The sequence below is a fragment of the Asterias amurensis genome, chromosome 2 (genome assembly GCF_032118995.1).
Source record: "Asterias amurensis chromosome 2, ASM3211899v1".
NCBI lineage: Eukaryota > Metazoa > Echinodermata > Asteroidea > Forcipulatida > Asteriidae > Asterias > Asterias amurensis.
Genome location: NC_092649.1, coordinates 16,830,345 through 16,850,565, shown reverse-complemented (window position 1 = coordinate 16,850,565; position 20,221 = coordinate 16,830,345). Strand labels below are relative to the sequence as shown.

At 39.3% G+C, this 20,221-nt stretch overlaps 1 protein-coding gene across 1 annotated transcript in view; it reads left to right on the top strand.

Moving 5' to 3' along the window:
* The window catches only part of LOC139953379 (E3 ubiquitin-protein ligase PDZRN3-like), a 207,955-nt gene that overhangs the window by 34,647 nt on the left and 153,087 nt on the right, over nt 1–20,221 (top strand). The window lies entirely within an intron of this gene.

Genomic DNA, 20,221 nt, shown 5'->3' with positions numbered 1-20,221 from the left:
GAACTTCCCATTATTTTGCACCGCTTATGAACCCCTGCCCCAATGGGTTTCTCTCAGCGCGACTAATGCACGCATTTGTGGATGACTCCCTCTCTCACCCCACTCCCCCTTTCTCACCCAAACACTCTGGTTCGATGCACAGGCAAATTGGACCCCATTCAAAAAGTGCATTTTTGTGCTCAAGAACTTGTGCTTCACTTTGCCAGAAAGATTAGTGATTGGACTTGGATGTCAGTATTAAGGGTAGGGTGTGCCCCGTCCTAGAAAGAAAAAGTACAGTGGCTGGTTTTTTGGTTTGAATGGTTGAGCATGATCATCACACTGGATGTCCTTCACTCTCTATAGGCTCTGTCTGCGTTTATTTTGTCTCCTTGTGACATGGTTTTAGAATTCTGTGAAATGGTGACCGGCTTGTTTGAAAAAGGTACATGGGTAAACATAAGAATTCTTGTATTGTGCAAATACAAGTACTAGTTGTCAGTGGGTGTTGGTGGTGTGGTGAGGGTGGGGGTTTTTACAGGGAGAGGGTGTTTCGATATGATTTTTTTTTAGTTTTAGATGGAGAATGGTATTAAGAAGTAGGCTGTCTGCACACTTCTGCAGTAAACGGTTCCTATGTACGAATGGTTGTAGCCAGTGAAAGACAGGGCTGTACAGGGCCTACTGTCTTTAAGTTTGAAAACCCCATCACGTCAAAAAGCATTTTCTTGCTACGTTTGTTTGAATTTTGTGATGCTGCTACTTATTTCATAATAAGCAATTAAATTGATATCAAATAAAAGCTAAGATACCTGTAGCACCCCCTTCCAAAAAAAAAAAAAAAAAAAAATCAAATCGAAAACATTTTGAATGAAATTTTCAATATTTGTGTCAGTTATAAAGTCCACACCTCGAATTGATTCACCAATTTTGTTTTTGCTGGTCTGGCATTATCTGGCATTCCAATGCAAGGCAGCAACCTCAACTAGGAGCTTTCACTTTTGTTGGGGGCTGTAGCAGTCTCTTTAAGAGACTACAATGAGAGACTATCAAGATGACAGTAGTGACTTGCGTTTTGTGGTCAAAGAAGTTAAATAATACCACTGAGCTTCCAGACATGTTGACACTTTATTTTCAACTTGTTTGTGGTCGGCGTCTCTATTTTTTTGTCAAGGGGCTTAAGTTTGTTGAGACCACTGGCCCAATTAATTTCTGAACATGGTTGTTTCCTCCTTTGAGTTTTTTCTTTCTTTGGTGTCTGTCTTGCATTGTATTGACCAGGGCCAAATTTCATAAAGCTTGTAAGCTCAAAAACTTGCTGAGCACAGAAAAGTATTGCTTAACAGAAATAGGATACCAGCCAAAATTCAATTAGGTTTACATTGTTGTGACTAGTAACCCCACTCAAATTTTGCGTTTCTCACAATGTTTTATACTATCAACAGCTCTCCATTGCTCATTACCAAGTAAGTTTTTATGCTCACAATTATTTTGAGTAATCACCAATAGTGTCCAGTGCCTTTAAAGGCAGTGGACACTATTGGTAATTACTCAAAATAATTATCATCATAAAACCTTTCTTGATTACAAGTAATGGGGAGAGGTTGATAGTATAAAACATTGTGAGAAACAGCTCCCTCTGAAGTGACGTAGTTTTCGAGATAGAAGTAATTTTCCACGAATTTGATTTCGAGACCTCATGTTTAGAATTTGAGGTCTCGAAATCAAGCATCAGAAAGCACAAAACTTCATGTGACAAGGGTGTTTTTTTCTTTCATTATTATCTCGCAACTTCGACGACCGATTGAGCTTAAATTTTCACAGGTTAGTTAGGCATATGTTGAGATACACCAAGTGTGAAGACTGGTCTTTGACAATTACCAATAGTGTCCACTGTCTTTAAACACAATTACATTTGATCATTGCGGATGGAATGTTTTCTCTTCATCCACAAGACAAACGCCCCTTTCCCAATAACCAGGATTCTAGTAAAAGAAACGCATCCATGCCCTTGTTCTAACGTGCTGTTCACACGACAGCAATTTAACTGGGGTCCCTTGCTTAGTATTAGCATGTTGTTAAATGTAGCAATGTTTGACAAGATTTTGCAAAGAACTTGGACAGAAGAAAAAAAGTGTTGTCCTTTCACACAAGGTACATTTTGTTAAAGTTTACAGCCATGCTACAATTTATCAAGGGACCCTTGCTAAATTTATCTCATGTGAAAGGGGCTTTAATCATGGTATTGTATCCTCTCTAAAGCTTGAGATCCTTGCTCTAGCATGTTTACCAAGACCTCAAGTACCCTGTAGTAGACCATAGAGAAAGGAGCAACTTTCCGGAGACAAAGGTTGTCTGGTTGAGAGAGTAACTGCTCGCAGACAGGCCTGGGGGTTGTTGGGGGGGGGGGGGGGTGGGGTTACAGACAAAAGTGGATTCTGGACAAATGTGTTTGAGATTGGATTTAGCCTTCCCTGAAATCCACTTGTTCTGTTGGCTTCTTTTTGCTTACATAGCAATGGCAAGCATGCTGGCTTTTTACTTTATAGTGTATTTTATTATTGGGGGAGGGGTGAAGTGTGACTCAGATAGGAATAGTACACACAACCGCAGAGCAAGACACAACATTCCATTTTCAAGAGTGGACAAATTTAGTACTTGACCATCAGATTTGACAAGATGCCAGATTGTAAAAAGTTAAAACTTACTTCCGTGGGACAAGTCTACTTCTATATATAAATATATATATATAATGTTTTGATTACACATCCAATAAAATAGTAAAGTAACAGAAAAAACAAAAAAGAAAAAGAAATGTAAAACCTATTTCCTTGGGACAAATCTATTTCTATTTTAAAATATTTTTTTTATATGATTACACATCCAACAAATTAGCGCCAGTAAAAGGTGGAGAAAAAAATATGAGAAAAAATGATTTTTTTTTTTTAGATGGCTTTGAAATCATGTGGAAATTTGATTGGTAATCGTGTTTTTATCAAGGAAGTAATTCCATACTTAGAAAATGTTTGTGCTTAGCAGCTCTATGAAATTGGGCCCTGATCACACCACGTTGAAAGCGACTTAACATGTAGACTTAAACCATAACACAAGCACACTCACGCTGCTTTCTATTGTTGCAATTTTTCGCATTGCACATAGCTGCGGGACAATACAATAATAACTCGGTGCTAACTCTTGAAATTACTCTGACTTTATCTGACGCTAATATCATTATTTCCCCGGTGCCATTATTAACCGGGTGTGCATTCTGATGCTTATCTTTGAGTTTCTGGTGTTCAGTTTCTGTTAGTGTACACGGGTCCAGACGTTAACGTCAGCCAATTCTTTAGCACCCCTCCTTCACCAGGCCTTATCTCTCCACCGATCAGGTCCAGGATAATTCACCAAAGCCAAACAAAATTACGTAGGACAGCCCTTATCGCATCATCGCTAAGCTAGGTTTTTTTTTTTGGTCTTCACTGGTGACAAAATTCAATTTATTTTCTGTACGGTAGAGCTGATGTCTAGCCGCTACCCAATATTGTATGTAATTGAAATCGCATTTTGCTCATAATTCGGAAGCGTCATCGCATTATTTCGCTCAGAAGATTGATTTATGCACTTTTAACACTGTACGGTGAATGTGTAATATTTTTGTATGTAAACCTGAAAATGTTAACTAAGGGGGTGGGTAAAAAATTGGTTAGGGACTGACACCTTATACAGTGTACCACATGCCTAGAATTCAAATCCCTTTTTTAATAAAGGCCTTCAATCATGGAACAAAGGGGCACGCACCTTCAGGGAACAAAGGTGAACTAGGGCCAAGATAAGGGCAACCACATAGCAAGGAGGCACTTGTGCTGGAGTTAAAGGCAGTGGACACTAATGGTAGTTGTCAAAGACCAGCCTTCACAGTTGGTGTATCTCAACAACTGCATAAAATAAAAAACCTGTGAAAATTTGAGCTCAATCGGTCATCGAACTTGCGAGATAATAATGAAAGAAAGAAACACCCTTGTCACACGAAGTTGTGTGCGTTTAGATGGTTGATTTCAAGACCTCAAGTTCTAAATCTGAGGTCTCGAAATCAAATTCGTGGAAAATTACTTCTTTCTCCAAAACTATGGCACTTCAGAGGGAGCCGTTTCTCACAATGTTTTATATCATCAACCTCTCCCCATTACTCGTCATCAAGAAAGGTTTTATGCTAATAATTAATTTGAGTAATTACCAATAGTGTCCACTGCCTTTAATAAAGGCCTTTCCATAAGGGCAACCACAGAGCAAAGGGGCACCTTCAGGGAACAAAGGTGAACTAGGGCCAAGATAAGGGCAACCACAGAGCAAGGAGGCACTTGTGTTGGGGTTAAACCACCAACTGTAGATGGAGGATGATAAAACAATGTTAACAGTATCTGTCCATGCATCCTTACAATGACATCGCACACAGTTATCTTTTCTTCAGTGCCAGTAAGCCAGCAATTGCACTTTACATGTTAACAATAATGTACAGCGTAACCGTAGCGAACACAAAGATCATTATCCCGACACCTCCCCCTCCCTTGTCCTTCCTCAGACATCCCCCTCTCTTGTCTCATTCGTCTTCCACTCTTTCACTACATTGTAATCGCCAGATAACTTGGGACAGATTTCTTTTGTTTGCAGCCAAACCGCTGTGGCGTGCATCGGATCAGCAATACATAATGCTCGACTGACCCCCCCCCCCCCTGTATTTCAGCTCCAATAGATTGCTGGTTCCGACAAGGTCTCTTGATGGATCACCAAGTTGAAGAGAGAGAGGGGGGGGGGGGGCGTAATAGGGTCCTTTACGACTGAACTGATCCCACATCCCAATGTTGGGAATGTCTCGTTCTTTGAGTTAGCGTGGTACGCCTTTGATTTTTTAAGCCTGAGGGGCTTTGAGTGCAGGGTTAATATTAGTCATAGTCGTGATTTCATTTCGGCATTGTTGTATCATCACGAGGCGAGGCCTCTCCGTGCCGTTTCGATTGGTAGTTGGTGTTTAGGGGTGGTTGTCTTAATGACTACTTCGCTGGTTGTGGTAGTGCAGTGGCTTTTGGACTCCGGTTCTGAGATGCTTTGAGAACTTTAAGACACTATGAAATTGACTGACAGCTTGCACTTTTAGTTATTGGTGAATTTGATTAACAATAGGTACTAAACAAAGAGAAATTTTAATAATAAGGAATGTAAATAGCAACCCCATTAGGCATTTACAGAAATTAACCTAGATGTCAATATTAAACAATGCCCCCATGCATTCACATGCGTTGTTGGTTTGGAATGCAATAGTGTAAAAAAGAAAGTATGTAATTCACTAAATGATGACACCTGCTCTACAATGTTGGGGATTCTGGGTTCAAGTCCCACCTAAGTAGGATGTGGTGTTTCTGCAGGACTTGAAAAGTAAAGTATGCAGTGCTTACCACATTTGTATTATTTTTTTGTAATCGAAGACCTTTGATTAGTTTATTGACAGCAAACAATTTGTGTACAATGTCAGCTTATTGTGTGAAAATCTCAAAATTACGTGTTGTTGTGTCAGTAACAACAATAAATTGTATCACCAAGATTCTTATAATGAGGAAATGGTGTGACAGTGAAACATTTGATGTGCAGTCAGCATATTGGAAGGTAAATTAATTAATGTGCAATATTAGAGTAGGGAACAGGTGTCCATTAAGAAATAGTTGAGATAAATGTGGTGCTATCTCCGTTCCTTGTGCAGTAATGTTCAAGTTAAGTATTCCCCAAAGTTTCCATTGACACCTCAGTGTCACAGTCTTGTCTGCAAGGGGATATGGCTCAGTGACTGCGAAACATACATCAAGCAAACCATCCCTACAGGCTGCCCTCGCTCTGTACGCGCACTGTCTTTAAGTGGTGGATTTTACTCTTGTGATAAAAATCTTCCTAATCTCCCCATTGGTGAGTCAACTCCGGGATCGCTATAAAAAAATAAAAAAAATAAAAAATGGGCACAAAACCTTTGTTATTGAACAAAATTAAATAATACCAAACTGCAGATATAGAAATGTTTTGCCAGTGGGCTTGGAGCACTTAAGGGACAATATGCTCGCGATATTGCAGGAGATACCCTGAAGCGTTGTAAACAAAAGGTCTTTTTTCCTCTCACCCATGTTTCTGTCTCTCCTGTGGAAGACAATGGATTAAAGGAGGTTGGATGATGGCTGGTATATAGCGGGAGGAGGAAACGAGAAAGTAAGTCAAGTGTGATAAGTGATGGTGACAGGTCTGTAACATTGTCTGGCATCTCCCGGGAATCATTCAGAGCAGGTGTCTCTGGTGAAGAGGGGAGGAAATATTCTCCCGGTGAAATGGGGAAGGAATATTTTCTGCAGCTCTGGAGAGCATTATGTTTCTCGTCAAGTCAAAGGAGGTGTCAAGAAGTCTTTTTGCTGATTTGCGGGGGATAGTTGTAGTGCTTTGTTTGCACAAGAAGTATTCAATTCAATTTTATTTTATTGATATCATCACAGTTAACAAGTAAAAAGTGAACAAAAAAAATTCCCTGGGTGCACTAAAAAACGTTCAAGTTTATTTACTGAATAAAAAAACAATTCATTACAATTACATACACAACAAATACTCATTACCGGAATATTTTTCAAGAATGGTAAATTTCTTATAATATGTAACATCTTTAAGAAAATTGCCATACCCATGTAAGTTTAATGTTTTTGTGTTTGAACAATAGAGTAGTTTTCTTACTTGCTGATAAGAATTTATTTTAGTTTTTACGTAGTATTGAAACGAAGTCTCGATGAGCAATTCAACATCTACAAAGTGTTAGAAACTCGACTTAAAAATCAAATTATTCAAATCAAGGGAAAATTACCTGGCTTATGCTCTTCTTAATTTCATCTCTGCACCTCAAAATTGTATAATCGTATAAATTGAATCAAAGACGAGTGAACAAAACAGTAAGATGCAGACTTTGCAGACAAATACCATGTCTTTTTACCAATCAAATTAACTGACTGCAAATCATGATCTGTCTCTGCAATCCGGGAGAAATTTAATTACCTTTTCATTCTAAAGTGCATGGTGGAACCAGCCCGGACCGGTTTCCACCAGTTTAAGCTTGGGGGATCCAGAGCTCCGGCAAAAAGAACCCATCCTTTTTTATTACTTGTGACAGGAATAGAGCATTTCATGCTTGGTTTGTCATCTAAAATCCTGTAAAAGGTGTGAGCAAATCCAATTTGGTGGGGCTTTGCAGGGGAGAGTGGGGGACGGACACATTTTCAGATTGTGCTTTTGTCAGTCGCGAGCGTGTTCTGATCAGCTTGGTACGGTCAAAACATTTTGGAAAGTGGGCGGGGTTTTTAAAATTTTAGTTGCCCTTGGGCAAAGTCTTCAATAAGGATAATGGACGAGGTTCTTGTTGTTTTTAAATCGTAGTTGTATTTATTTATCTGCTGCTCCAGGGGCTTTTTGAATGATGTTCATCAGTCACTCCTATGGAAAGCCATAGAGCAAGGACCTATAGCTAACTTACTTGCATTAATAATATTTGCAGCAGTCTTTGTGTTGTTTAGGTTTTAATAAAAACAATTTGCGCAAGTTGATCCCAGACCCTCAGAACCACTCTTGGTCTGAGGCTTCTCAAAGAAAATATTAAAGATGATAATAACTCAGGGGAGCTGAAATTAGGAACTGGTGTTCCTCTTAAAACAGTTTAGATGGTGGGATGGAGGGAAACATGCACCAGGCAAGGAGTTCTATACAGATGCAGTGCATGGAATGAAAAAGATATTAAAATGGCTCTTTGTTCTACATCTCAACCAAAGCTAGAGTGTACGGGTTAGAAGAAGCAGAAAGCCTGGTAACACACTTTGACGTAACACTTTCACGTAACATAATTTTTAGAAATGACTGTACACCTCAAATAAATCGACAAGTTTACGTAGACGTGAAGACTTTTTGTATATTTTTCCTAACCAGATGCGTGCTGTATGTAAATAAAGCAAACTGAAACTCAGCTTATAACAAGCACTCTCTCTCACTGGAAAGTAATCCAACTAAAGTTTCTTTAAACTCTTATTTCATAGCATTTTCTCTCTTTTTTTTCCTGTCAATCGCGCTCCATTGTTACATTTTTAACACCTTTTTTTCTTCACACCTCTTGTCGAAATTCAACAAAAGAGGGTGGCAAAAATCAACACGCTGCACAGCCGTTGCCGGGTCGATCAGATGTGGTGGTAGGGAAAAGACAACCCGTCGAGCTAACTAGCTGTCCGGTGGACATTGAACAATTGCAGCGTGCCAAGGGTGTGTGACAACATGTAACGGGAAAAATCACACCCTCTGATTGTAGCTGGATTTTTTGTTGTATCGCCACCAAGCTTGATCAAGTTTGGATCGAACCAATATAGGGATGTGACTTGCTGATTTTAGCAGAGACTTGCGCACTGCGGACTGGCCTTGGAATCAGTACAAAGCTCCCGTAGTTTATCAATCAATCTTGCACCATATCCCGTAGGACGTTGGCTACTTGAATTTTCGCTCTCCACTCTTGCCTATCTTACGCTCTGCGGTGTTCCAGGTAGAAGTTGCTGTTAGCGATGATGTCGTTTTCCCATCTCTTCCGAGGCTTACCCCCATCTATTTTTCCAGTTACTGTTTCAAGTAGAATGCCTTTTGGATGTAGGATGCTGTTGTTTAAAGAGAAGTTTTTAGAGAAGTCAATTTGTTATCTGTCAAGAGCAATTCTGCCAGAACAAATACATTTAAAGGTGCTGTGGTATTTGAAGAGGCTGCAAGGTAATTAAAAAGTGCAGGTGAATACCTACAGGCATGAGAATCTTCCGGATTTTTCCGGAATTCCGGATTTTTCACTTCAAAATATGTGGTCTCCGAGTTCAATGTGAATTTGCTATAAAATTCGGGGGGTAGGTTTTGGGGGGTATACATTTGGATTTCTCTAATCCCTCTTCTTTAGTCAGACAATGTCCAGTTTACCTTTGTAATTGTTCTTATCGCGGATCCACACGTACGCGTTCATGAAAAAACAGCACCTAAACAATAAATTGCCACCAGCAACTGGCTCAGTTTACGGCTTGTGGTCTTCCTGGCATCGCGCATGCATAATGGAGCAGCAGCGACCGATGTATAAACTTGCCGCATTCCTTGGTTCGTTTATAGTGGTACGGTTCAATAATGTTTGCGTGTAATGCGCTTGCTGCTGCAGCAAAGATAACACGTGTGGAGACTTTTGAAAGTCTACTGAAAAAAACAATGCACGTGTTTGCACCATGTGTACTGTGTACGTGCAGGTTTGTACACGAACCAATGAGCGGCGCGGCACGAATCTGAGATCGCCGGCAGGCCATGGGAAACTGGTACCTGTTATTGCCTCACAACAGCGAAAGATATATTGGGAACCAGCGAACACACTGTGCGTCCGGACGACGTGCTTTCTTCATTGGTTCTATTTCTATGTTGGGGTCTAATCTCAACCTCGTTCCAGTTATACCCTATGCTGAATAACAACCTCTTTCTCAAAAACACATCGCTCTCGCCAAGTATATAGGCCTATATATATTTTAAAATGTGCGTCGCCGACGGATCGTTAAAATCACAAACATTTAACTGCAAAAGAATTTCTTTTACACAACCGAATTTCAAATCAAGAACCTATAAAAATGGTTGTTGGTGAGAAAAAAAGCATTTTCAAGAGCAGAAATAAGGGATAATTTTTTTTTTTTTTTGTTCCTTTCTTTTTCCGGAATTGTAATAAAATCGCAGGCGAACCCAAAATTGTTTGAATTGTGTGAGCTTTACATTTTATTTTCCCTTAAACCTATTATAAAAAAATAAAAAAGGAAAAATCACACAAAAGTAGCTCACTTCTACCTGGAAAAATAGGTGCCAGAAATGCATTAGAGACCACCACAGAGCTTCTAAAATAGCCAGAGCTCCCAGGGCCCTTAAGCGGGCCCTGGACCCCGGCCGTAAGGGACTTCGCGCTGCGCGCTCGTGTTGTGTGCTTCGCACACAAAAATGATGGAATATTGACATTTCCAATCAACTGAATTTTTTCCTTTTTTTTTATCATCACCCATTCTCATGCCTGTACCTAGGTTCAAAGCATCCAAATTACTACACAATTATAACACAATACTTAAAAATAAGGATTCGGGAAGCGCTTTGAGATATTTCTGTGAGAATATAAGTGCAGTTCTTGGTGCAGTTTATTATTATTAATAAAAAATACCTGTATTGAATCATCAAATTATTTCAGATATTTAAACTTTCTCTGTAAGTAATTAAAAATCTACCCCCAGGTGAATCACATGTAATGAAAATACCTTTAAAAATGATCTAGTTAATAAAAAAAGATGAAAAGGTTGACATTCCATCCTAGCATCCCAGTACATTTTCCCCCAAATCCCATAATCCGCGGCAATCATAAGTCATAAATAGAGCACACTCATACTGATCCCAGCCAATTTCCACAACTCTTCCAGCATCGCTCTGCGCTCAAATTTCATTTCAAATCTCCCCCCCCCCCTACTCCCCTTTCAGAGATGTCCTATAAAAAGTGCTTTTGATAATAACAGATGTGGAAAGAATTTTCTCTTCCAGCAAGCGGTGCCGCTGATGGAAACTTTGTATACTAATGTCTGGCCATGGATGTGAGGCTTGGGCCTCTACTGGGGGTTCCAGACCAGATGCCTGTCCATGGTGGACCCATTCATCATTACCGCAGGGCATTCATGCATGTCCTGCTTGTCATTGGTAGATAGATATGCTCTTCATCTCCTGGATGATTTTATTGAGGTCTGGATGATGGAATTTGCAGCCAGCCATCAATGTCTTCTTTCTTGTTACAGTTATTTTTTTCCTCCTCCTGTTGGAAGTTTTGCTCACCACACACATGGTTCTATTGTACTGACTAACAGTTGCCATCAGGGTTGAATAGGTCTTGATGATGGACTGCTTGTAGTCTCAACCATGAGAATTCTCCTGAAGAGAAATTATCAACCATGAGATTTAACCTGGAGAGAAATTCTCAACCATGAGATTTAACCTGGAGAGAAATTCTCGACAGTTCTCAACTAGTCTTATCTCGAGTTAGGACCACATACTCATCCTAACTTAGGACTATCCATGCAATTTGTATATCTCGTAGGACTAGTCCTAAGTTAGGACTAGTCCTAACTCTTTGTGAAATCGACCCCTGGTCTTTGACAATTGCCAAACTAAAAATTCTGAAAGTCTGTGTCACACTATACCCCAGCATCCACCAGTACACCCTTCAGAATGGTTTCTCTTGACAGTTGATAATTTGTACACGTCTGTACCGAGTCTGCCAGGGCAATCATCAGCCAGTGCTAAACGGAATTCAGCAGATTCTTCTGTGACAGACACACATTCTTGGACATGGTTTATGGTCCACTTCTCCTTTAGTTTATGCCTTTTTATGAATTCTGGTATCCAAGCAAAAGATGTCTGCCCTCTCTTCAATGGGTCTATGTCATGCCTGATGTTTAATTTCTTCGCTTTGCTTTGCCGGGAGTCCTCCATTGGAGTTTAATAGGTCAGTTGTAGAAACATCTGCCATCTATTAATGCCAGCTCAGTTTCTCCAATGGTTTAAATACTCTGCCAGCACCTGACTCCTATCATGCTATGAAGATACTTTTCATGCTACGACGACAATTCAGGAGCAATCGTCTGGAGTTGAATGATTTTTGCAGATTTCATTGGTCTGCGCCGAATTTTAAAGATATCATTTCTATTTTCTTGTCAATTTAAACAAGTTCTTGCAATTTCTACTGTTTGTATATGTTTTTTGTAGTTATAGTTGTGAAGAAATGCACAACGCATTGAACAGTAAAAAGTTGAAAATATTTCTGTAAGAGAGATAACTTGAACCCCATGTTTTCTTAATTCTTCTTCTGCTTCCCCTTCCATTTGAGTACAGTCGACCCTCTGGTATATTACGTACTTGATCATACTATTTATCCAAGAATTGTAAATAAATCCACTTTAACCATGAATCATAAACAAAAAAAGGGGCCTAATGCTAACTAGTAACTTGGAAAAACTTAACAAAAGTTAAGTTATTTGGAAGAGAACAAAAATTCCCCAGGTTTTCTTATTTCATCTTTGAATTGTGGGAGTTTTGTTTATTTACTCACTCATGCCCTCTGGTCCAGCAATCTCCTTGTCTGCTTCCCCTTCCATTTGAGTACAGTCGACCCTCTGGTATATTACGTACTTGATCATACTATTTATCCAAGAATTGTAAATAAATCCACTTTAACCATGAATCATAAACAAAAAAAGGGGCCTAATGCTAACTAGTAACTTGGAAAAACTTAACAAAAGTTAAGTTATTTAGAAGAGAACAAAAATTCCCCAGGTTTTCTTATTTCATCTTTGAATTGTGGGAGTTTTGTTTATTTACTCACTCATGCCCTCTGGTCCAGCAATCTCCTTGAACCTCTTGAGTTTATCACCATGGCAACTTGACAACCGCACACAAGATGCTGTTCCAGACACAGCCCAGACCACTCTGAAAGACTCAACTTTAACCCAACTGCTGTTTCATGACTGCAGAGCTTTTTATTTTATTTTTATAAAACTAAATATTCAGCAGAACAGGCAGCAAAAATGACTATCAAAAATAATTTGTTCTTTTGATTTATAATCTTCTGTGTACAAATAGTACACAGTTAACAACATTTTGTATGTATAGTGCTGGGATTGGGGATTCAGCACACACTTGAAATATCAACATTCAGTCTATTCCGAAAAGAGCATCTTTTCAGCTTCTCTTACAAGAACTTGACAAAGTGTTTAGTTACTTGACAAGTGTAGTAACAGCATTCTCAAGTAACACTCCCTTCACGATAACTAGGCCTTAAGTTGTGAAACAGCTTTCATTGTGCCCAATACTGGTTTCAATGCCCAACATCTTTAGAAACAGCCTTTGATTTGCTTTCAGTCGTTTTCGCTCAAAGCTTCTGTTTGGGACTTTCAGAAATCATGGGTGCCAGTTTCACACCCAAACGTTCTTTTGAATCTAGCCTTTAATTGGCTCCTCATCTTGCTATAGAGAAAAACAAACTTCTTCAGAATATTAATTTTGGTTTTTACCCATACACCGATGTGTGTTAGCACTGTATACTCAATACTTTCTCGAGTCCTGTGAAAAAAAAATTCACCGGCATTTTTACTCGGGTGGGATTCGAAACCCACGACCCTTGCAATTATAGAGCAGTGTCTTACCAACTAGACTACCGAGATCGCCTGGTAGCTAGAGGCAGTTCGAATCCTGTTTTGGCAGCAGGTAATAATAATAATAATAATTATTAAAACATAAAGCGCCATCTATCTAAGACTAAACTTATTCCGAGGCGCATAAAACAAACAAAGAGAGTAACAAAACAAAAACAAAAATACAAATTACGAAGCTTGGAAAGAAATAAGGGTACATTGAATAAAAATGTTGAATTACATAAACGTGTTGGCAAAAATAAATGGTTAAAAACAGACAGAAAGTTAATCATAAGAAATTTTGAATAGGTGGGTTTTAAGCAGAGTTTTAAAAATGTCCAGAGACGTTGTAGCTTGGATATGTAAAGGAAGAGAGTTCCAGAGTGTGGTTGCGGATACAGAAAAAGCATGAACGCCGATGGAAGTGTTTGTTTTAGGGACAGTTACATAAAGTTTGTTTGTAGAGCGAAGGATATAGTAGATGTTAAATTTGCATCGGGGATAAAGAATATTAATTTTGGTTCTGTAAACTTCTATAGATTGGAGAAGTAAAAGAGAAAGAGGCAAAAATGGCACAGCTGCGTGTTTCAAGTTGATCAGTGCGCGCCTGATTATACACCTTGAAAGCAACTTCGTTGTGACAAACGCTAAGGAAAATACGTGTATTCTGGCACAAACGCTATAATAATGCAGGTGTGTTTGAGTGGGATCTGACACCATGTATTGATGTTGCCTCCGTATTGGATTCTTGTTTGCGTTGGTTCGAGGGGTTTGGTGTGGGGATTCGTACCCGAGCCTGGCCAACTGGCCTTGGCTTTGACAAGGTTAGGGGCTCCTCATGCTTGAAATTCCTCGGGAGGAGGTGTGACATCTAGCGATGGGGAGTCTGGTCTTCATGCATTAAGGGATGGTCTTTATCTCTGGAGGCAGGTTGTTTTTCAAGGATCATTTGAAATTATTTGACAGGCAGATTTTTGTTTTTTATAGGATGGGTATAATGTGCAATTTTATAAGGGTTTAGGGTTTGTCTTGTTGAAGAGAATTGTGTGGGATTTGGTTTTGGACAGTGTGACGACAACAAGCAGTGGAATGAATTTAAATGAAATACTTAAAAATAAAAAAGACTTTATTTTTTTCCACATTGACTCAGAACTACATCATTTTGTGAACATTACTCATGAAATCATCTGTAAAAACATGATTGAAATAAGATAGTATGGTTGGCAAAGTGGAGATGCAGAATCTTAACAACAAAAGAAATCCCCCCAACTCTACAAAATCCTTTCCTTTATTTTTGCCTGGGTTTGATTGCTCTACGACACTGCGCGACCAAACCAAATACACTTGGAATGGTACCTGCAGCCGATTTCACAAAGTGCTCGAGTTAGGATGGAATCAATTTGTCCTAACGTCTTCGGATACGGAACTGAACTCGTCCTAAGTCCTATGATTAATCCCAAGTTAGGAAGAGTTTGGTGAAATCGACGGCAGGCCTGCCAGTAGCCTATCACTGTGAACTGGTTGAATCACTGTATTCTTCTTCAATGTTCAAGGCAAAGAGATCTATGTTTACATTCAAACCGCCCTCTGTTGAAAAAAACACTGTATATGCCATGTTTCACCGGGCAAAATTTCGCCGGGCAAAAAGACACGTAGTCATGGTAAGATTGCATACACTTTTTAGCTGGCTGCCAAAACACAAAGATTTTGCCCGGCGGTATGCGCGCGAATCATGTTATGGTTTTCGTGTGACGTCAGAGGTCACATCGTCTCTAGTCAAATGTTAAACAAAATCATACATAACTATAAATATGAATATTAATATTAATAGTAAAATCATACATGGGGCTTAAAAATGTTGTGTTCAAAAATTCCCAGTCTGATATTGGATTTCAATGTACATAATAATAACTAAATCAACTGAGAATGTGTTACATACCTTTGTACAAACAAATGTACAAGACGTGTCATATTCAAGATAATACATAGATTGCTACAGTAAACATACCCGGGCATCCCCAAGTCAAAGTTATGATGGGTATCTCTTGTATATTGCCCCTGGTCATAATTTCTACTTGTCTACAAGGCAATTGCAAGATGTTAACGCATTAAATTGAGGTAGTTTTTATCCACACGCTACTCTGGAGACATCCCGAGCCATCGCTGTTTTATTTCACTGGAGACTACTGCCATTCTCTTCACTCTGCATAGAGCAGTTTACCCTCAGGAATGTTGGAAATGTATAAACAAGTTTTGGCTGGTGCTGGACTTGTTTATTTTTTCATTTGGGACGGAGACGATTGAATAAAAACTGTGGGTGAAATTACTGTCAAAATTATTATAAATATTTCTTCTTTTACAGTCAACAAAAATGTGTATAACGTTTACCAAAAACATGATCAGTAGGGCACTGGACACTAGTATAGGTAATTTCTCAAAATAATTTTTACCATAAAACGTTTTCGGTATCAAGCAATGGAGAGCTGTTGTGGGAAACAGCTCCCTCTGAAGTAACATAGTTTTTGAGAAAGAGGTAATTTCTCACTCAAATGTGAAAAGACTTCAGCTTGATGCCTTTTTGAGGCATCTGAAAGCACACAAATTTGTGCAAAAGGGTGTGTGTTTTTCTCATTGAGTTCAAATTTTTCACAGATTTGTTTTATTGTGCTAATGATGGGATAGTTGACCAGGGGTGTATTTCACAAAGGTAGTCCTAACTTAGGACAAGTCCTAGGCAATGCTAAGAGATAGGACCAGTCCTAAGTTAGGACCAGTTACTCATCCTAACTTAGGACTGGTCCTATCTCTTAGCATTGCCTAGGACTAGTCCTAAGTTAGGACTACCTTTGTGAAATCCACCCCAGGTGAGAATATTGGTCTTTGACAATTACCAACGGTTTCCAGTGCCTTAAAAACTAGTAGAGTCCTGTGCCGTTTCGTTTTACATGCAATCAGCAGCACTATAACATTTCACTGTACTTGGGCTGTCTTGTATACATTTTGTATTGACCTTTTCCTTGTTTGACATGCAATATTTGTGTGCATTTTTCATTACAAACATTAATCCAGCTTGTAGATCGAAAAGATATTTTTCCCCCCGAGTGCTATTAATAAACCTGCTGATATTTACTCAAGGTGTTCTGTCAGTTACATAACAAGAATTTAATTTCAGGATAAATTTGATAATTTAAATCTTGTGTATAGCCTAGCTACCAACACTACTAAGGTTATGTTTACAAAGTGCTAGGCTGTTGTATTGACAGAATGTATCGTATGACGTCATACTTCGTCCAGCTGTTCATGATACCTAAGTTTGATTGAAGATAAACTCTGACGCAATCAATTTATCCCAATGTTTTCCATTTCATTTCATTTAATTTCAGTTCATTTTATTGGAATCACACAGGCCAAATTGCACATGACTTACAATAATTAAATAGCAAAAACATTAAGAAAATTTAAGGAAGAATTAAAAAAAGATATTAAAAAACACACATTTACAGGACTGGTGGAATACAAACAATGATGAGTTGCAATACAAAAATAAAATAGCACTATAAAAAACAAAAACAACAAGCAAATAGAAGTGTGTAAAATGTGTTTTTATATTCTTTTCTTTTCATGTCTTTCTTTGATGTTGTGATCATCATTTGTTCTTATCTTTGGATAAACCAGGTAAGTGATTTTGGTTTATACATCTGCCCTTGAGCTCTTGGAAAGCAACCCCCTATCGAATAAGAGGAAAACAATATTTAATTAACTAATTAGTTTTGTACAGGTAGGTTAGTAACACCACTGTTAATATCAAAAATTACATGCACAGTAACTTTTCTGGTCAATATCCAAATCCAACAATAAGCACCAGAAACTAAAAGGGAACGAATACCACTGATAACCCAGGTCAAAATTCCAGTTGAACCCAGTTAACTAACTAGGGTCAACTGGTTCAACTGGATAGTGACCAAACTTGTCCATTTTCCATATTAACCAACTGGTTTGGACTAGGTTGAACTGTGTTCAACTAGGTTTAAATTTTAAACCAGTTTGTTTCTGTCCATTTTCCATATTAAACCAACTGGTTTTAACTGTGTTTAACTAGTTTATCAACTGGTTTTCAACTAGTTCCAGTTAAACCCAGTTTAACTAGGTTCAACTGGAATTTTGACCTGGGAAGAGATGTAAATGTCAAGCGGAAATGAGCTGGTAACCAATTACATCAGTCTGTTGGCATCTAAGCTGCTTACCAGGGCTGAATGTCACAAAGCTATTTAAGCAGAAAACCTTGCTTACAGTACAGCCGGGCACCAGTCACAACAATGTAAACACTTTGGAGGTAAGGCTGGTAACCAGTTGCTCCTTTAGTTAGCAAGATTAGTCTGTGCTTAGCAAACTGTGATGTTTAAAACTAGCTTCATGAAATTGGGCTCTGTGTTTCTGCTTACCATTCTTCATCTGTTTCAAGTAAGCATGATATTCTTGTGTGAAGTAATTAGAGTCTCTTGCTTTTGTCCTCTGTGGTTGTGTAGGGGAGGACAAGTCCCTAGACAGCCAATGTTTTTGCAAGCATTAAGATTCCAATGCAATTACTCTCACCTATAAACATTGGGAATTTTAATGTGACCTGATGTTGACCATTAAAAAGTGTTGACCCATAGCCAGACAGAGGAGAGGGACGATCGTGGAGGTGCTTTGGAAGGGAGAGGGTATGGGTGGGGCACTTTGATTGAGGGGGGGGGGGTGGTGCTTGGGTAGACTGGTCTTGGGAAGGTTGAGGGGGGGGGAATGGGTAGGGGTGGCTTGGTTGAGGGTGAATGTTGATGACCAACAGCCACTGTGATAGAGCAGGTATTGGGGAGACAGGTTTTGGGCAGGTTGAGGGAATGGGGATGGGTGGGGAAGGGTGAGTGTGGATGACCAACAGCCACCATGGAAGAGTGGGGTTTGGGGAGACTGGTCTTAGGGAGTGGGGGTGGTCTTAGGGAGTGGGGGTATTGGTATAAAAGATATTCAGAACTGGAAAGAGATTTGTGACACAATGTGTGTCCTGTGGCCCACTAAACCCTCGCATCTATAAATTGTCAGCCATTCAGCAGCATTTTCATAAACGATAACAGTCCATTATGATAACTGTGAGGACTGCAATACAATATTAAGCGGTCGCCCCTCCTCCCTTAAACTCTGGATCTCTCAAGATACCGTACTACATGATTTCCAAGGGGTCATACATTGTGCGAGCTGTGTGTGGTTTTTCCCACTACAGCCAGCTGGAAAAACAGTTAAGGCTAATCATAACACTGTATGATTAATACGGTAGATATGAAACAATATCGCTGAGTAATGTTACCACGCCGGACAACAAGCCGAGATGAAGACGGTATTCCCGTGAGAAAATTAACCTACCAGAGGTGTCCTTGAGAAAAATCATACCTTGTGCATGGGTCCTAAGTCTCTACACAATTGGATTTCTCATTTGTGAATTGGATAATGTAAGGAGATGATAACGATTTAAAACGGAAAGCCATATGAAAGTACAGGATTTTGACAAGTGATGATAAGTTGAATCACATAAACATTACTTTACACGTGTATGTGAACTTTGTATTGGGAATAGTCGTTAAACATTGACGCCTGGTTTATACATACCTAACTAAAGCAAAATGAAAAGCGGATTAAATAGGAAAAGCGGCTTGAATTTAATTTGTATTTTTTTTATTTTTTTTTTGCTGGCCCTTGCACTTTATTCATGATAGTTTTCTGTTATTGCAGCAGTTGAGAGTCAGCCACTATAATTAACGGTTGCACAATCATGTTGTTAGAAAGTCAGCACTCTGCACTCGGCAGTTAACATATTCCGTCCTCTATTTATACTGGCCTTTAACAGAAGCCTGTAAAAAAATCCTCAGCTTATCATCAGAGACCTCCTAAAGCAACTTGTAAATAGTCAAAACAACTCAAGGAAGAGAACAACAAAAATAACCAGTCCATTTTCTCCACTCTTTTTTTTTAATGAATAAAATGTCCCTCTCGTGGAAGTCTTGTAACGGTTGTGAAACATGAGTGCTGTCTGCCTCCCCATTGAACAACAACTATTTCATTTGTCCATTCTACAAAAGTGTCACAGTTCCTTGCTGGTCAGAGGGTGTTTTTAACCCCCCTTCCCTCGCTGTACATCCCGTAGCCGACAAACAGTTATTTTCTCTAGCGATAACAGTTATTTCTATGGGCTACCACATAGTTATTTTCCAGACAAGATAAGTCCTTTTGTCGGAGGAGTCACGAATGGGGGCATTAGTCAAGATTTGAATTAGTTGGATCGGATCAGAGGCGGTGTTCGCCTCTATGGGGACCAGCTGGGGAGAAAGGCACCTTCTTATGTGGTGATTAAAAGTGGTGGCGAGAGGGGCGGACTTTGTTAAATGGGTCATTATGAAGGGGAGGTCTGCATTCCATGAGATTCCTGTACTGGGGGTTGGTGTTTAGGGGACCTTTTTGTATTCGGGATGGGATATGGATCTTAAAAGCTATCAGTGGTTTACAGGGGGAGGTGTTGGGGCGGGAAGGGGGGGGGGTTCCTTGCAGACGGATCATCTCCTAATGTGCTCTAGCTAAGAAGGATTACAGACACTTTGAGTAATCCTGGCTTTTCAAGGATGGATAATCTTGTCCTATGTTGTTATCCTGAGCAGTAATTTGGGATGGGGGGAGGCTTAATTATAAACAAACACACACATTGGGAATTTTGTTCTCATACATGCCCCGTGCATTGAATTATGAAGGACACTCTTGGAAAAAATGCTTGTTAGAGAAGCTCCCAATGTTTGTCATCTTATCTTTTATCAAGCCGTCGATATTGTATGGTCAGACACGAAAAGAGCAATGTCACAGTTTTCGTGGATCAAAGATATATCAGAAATCTGATTGACTGAATGAGTTTAAAAATTATGTCTGTATAGACCCCTTGCATTGGC